General features: G+C 20.9%; 1 long non-coding RNA gene across 1 annotated transcript; it reads left to right on the top strand.

Moving 5' to 3' along the window:
* Positions 1–2796: 2796 nt before the first annotated feature.
* Positions 2797–3422, top strand: LOC136084315 (uncharacterized). Its single transcript, XR_010640476.1, has 2 exons — positions 2797–3186; positions 3368–3422. It is a non-coding gene; the product is annotated as an uncharacterized LOC136084315 (long non-coding RNA).
* Positions 3423–3947: the final 525 nt, after the last annotated feature.

Genomic DNA, 3947 nt, shown 5'->3' on the forward strand with positions numbered 1-3947 from the left:
TGTATGTATGTATGTATGTATGTATGTATGTATGTATGTATGTATGTATGTATGTATGTATGTATGTATGTATATATGTATGTACCCACCAAAAGTTTCTGGTTCCGTCACTGCATTTATATATAAATTATTGGCACATTTGTTTTTAATTTTAATTTTTTGTTTTGACTTTATGAAATTAACTTTTTAACGCTATATTTGATTAATGCTCAAGTTGTATTTTATTATTATTTTTTTAAGATAAAAAAAATGCATTTATTATCGGCCAAGCGGTTATTATTAGCTAATATAAATGCATTATATTTTAAAATTCGTTTTGATTTCATTATAGCACACATGACTGATAATTAAATATTCTCAAAAACTGTTTAACAATGCTTTCCGCATTTTAAATACCTAATTATTCGTCAAAAAATAATTATTGTTTCTTCAAACTTTACGCTATGGAATCATGTTTCTACTAACTAAAATCCGATTGGGTACTTAAGCTAGTACTTGAATTAAGTGTTTTTTTCCTGCAGATTGGTTAAAAATATGGTTTAATGCTTTTTATTAAGGTTGTGTAAATCGTAAATGATTTTTTACTTTCCAGCAGAGTGTTTTTTTCAGAGTTTGTTAATTGTTAACATAATATATTATTTGCGTCAAAAATTAACTGTATTTCGTTTGTTAAACTGTTTTTGCTACAAATTTTTACAGCCCCAGTAAGGATTTTAAATTTCTTTTTAAGCCTATTTAAATTTTATAATATGATGCATTTATTATCAATTGGCTGAGAATAAACGCATAATTGTAAATATTCTTTTTTTCCTGAAAAACTATGTTTTTAAAAAATTACATCCTGCAAAGCTGTTTAAAATATTTATTAGGAAGTTTAATGAACGAAGATCTTTTTTATGTCATAAAAATAATAATAAAAAAGTGCATATAGAAAGTGTATCAAATATAGCATAGAATAAAAGGATAAAAAAAGTTTTTGAAAGTTGAAATTCAAACATTTAGTTTGGAGTTAATAATTACATAAATTTGTCCGAACTGTGGTATCAAATACCCGAAAGATTTCCCGGGGTTTTGGTAGTTCATGTAGTAAGTTGGAATAACTAATATGGAAAATCGGAAAATGACAAAACTGTTAAAATGATAAAATAAATATTTAATACTTAATGTTCTCGCAGCTTACTTGATCCTTTTAAAATTTAACAAACATTAATTGACGCAATCAAAGTGACGCTTCACTTCAATATTTTTGAAACTAAAAACGATCAAATTTACGGCCCAAAAAAATATTTAATCAATCAAAAGTTTTTTAAAACTTTTGTTAATAATTTTTTTTTGTACTTTTTTCGATTAAATTCTTTTTGTGTTGGAGTCTCATAAAAGTTAAATTCGAAAAATATGTTGGCTTTTTTGATTTAAGAACATTCTTAAGCAAGCAACTAGACATTTGCTCGATTTTCGCAAACATTTATGTTCATGACAATAATAATGTAAGAAAGAATCGCCAAAATTAGAATACTTTATATGAAAAAAAATTACATTTAGAGCAAGGACACAAAAATGAGTATTTAGTACTTTATGTGCAATCTTTGTTGTGTAATTTTGCCAAGTATTACTAAACATGTTAGCCGGATAATAGTTTGTAAAAAAACGTAACAATGACAGATTTTAAATACTCAATTATCATTGAGTTGTAAATCAACAACATATGTTGAATAAAGAATAAAAATAGTTATATTGACTAAATAAAAAGGGTTGATTACAAATACTAAATAAAAAGTTCTGAGCAACAACTTTATTTATTTATTTACTTTTCAAATAAAAACAACCAATGAACATATTTTTAGAATAAGTTTATTGTTTCATTACCAATTCAAGCATTGCAATTGGGGTCAAATAAATATTTCTTACCCTTGTCTCTCCCTATATATATATATATATATAGATATGTATGTATGTATGTATGTATTTATATATATATATATATATATATATATATATGTATGTATATATATATATATATATATATATATATATATATATATATATATATATGTATTTATATATATATATATGCATATATATATGTATATGTATATATATATATATATATATATATATATATATATATATATATATATATATATATATCTATATATATATATATATATATATATATATACATATACATATATATATGTATATATATATATATATATAAATACATATATATATATATATATATATATATATATATACATATATATATATATATATATATATATATATATATATATATATATATACATATATATATATATATATATAAATATATATATATATATATATATATATATATATATATATATATATATATATATATATATATATATATATGCATATATATATATATAAAATTATTAAATTTATATATAATATAATTTATATTTTATACATAAATTAAATTTATATATAATATAAATTATATATAATATATTTATTTTATATATAAAATTATTAAATTTCTGTTAACATTTTGAAGAGAAATTTACATAAAAAGAAATTAAAAATATGATAAGTAATAATGTTTAATGAACTAGCGCAATCAGACAAAAAGAAAAGATATTAAATTCTCTTAGAAATTACCTTATTTTCTGAAGTATAATAAAAAAAACCGTTCTTGTAACCATTGAAACTTTATTTTATTATTTTTCTTTTTTAATACTTTTACAACTTGTTTGAAAATAATGCCTGAAAAAAGTAGTTCAGGTAATGTAAAGTTTATTTTCATAACAAGACACTTGCCTCATTGGCATCAAATGAAATAAATTATTAAACAAATGTCGTACATGCATACATGCACAGTTATTTTATGTTTAAGTTTATTGTTAACTTTTTTTTTTCATTATTATTTTTGCCCAATAGGGTATAACTAATATATCCACCAATCATATTTCGTTAACTTTTATATAAATAAAAGATTTTAAATGTGAAAACAGCGATTGATAAGATTACTGAGTTTACCATTTAAACTCTAACAGTAATTTTTTAAACATAAAAAGGTTTATAAAATGACCATTACCATACTTCAAGCTGTCGTCTTCCTCAACTTAATTATCTTTTCGTTAACAGCAACAAACTGCGAATATTTTAGATGGAGTGGTTGCTTTGAACCTGAAGTTAGCAAAGGTAGATTTAAATTATAATATGTAAATTTATAACATAAAAAAAAATTACTTATATTCGGTTTATATATATTTTTACTTTTGTTCTTTTAACAGTAATATTTTTATAATGTTAGTTTTTTATATTTTTATTTACTTTTTATATTCAGAACAACTTTTTATTTTTATTTTTTTTTCAATTTTAGACAAAGAGATCAATGAGTTTGTTGCTAAAATAGGGGAGTTTTTTCAGCATAAATTTCAAGGAAAAACACTGGTAGATAAAAAGAAAAGCCCAATAAACAAAATAATTAAAGCAGATAATAACGAGTCAAAGAGTTGATGAAAAATCGAATTTAAGAACTATTTTAACTTATTACCTAAAAAAAACTAAAAGCAGAAAACATAAAAATATTTATAAGAAATAGCTTGTTATTTCTAATAGATGATTTCTTTGTGTATAATAGTTGTATAATAGATGATTTCTTTGTGTATAAATATGTTAAGTTAATTAAATAAGTTTTAACAATATTTTATAAAGCTTATAAATATTAAGTTCAATATATTTGTTGTTTTTGGTGCTTTTCCTCATACTGAGTATGCGTGTTGTCTTTTTCATAAAAAAAAGACAAACGGTATAAATTCAACTAAATAGTGTGTAATTATTGGGTTATAACATTAAACTTTTGATTTTTTAGTATTTACAAACCAATTGATTTTCAAATTAGTAATATGTTTAAAAAAATATTTTACTGTGTTTTGATGCAAATTTTGCAATTTTGAATA

Source organism: Hydra vulgaris, chromosome 08, assembly GCF_038396675.1.
Source record: "Hydra vulgaris chromosome 08, alternate assembly HydraT2T_AEP".
NCBI lineage: Eukaryota > Metazoa > Cnidaria > Hydrozoa > Anthoathecata > Hydridae > Hydra > Hydra vulgaris.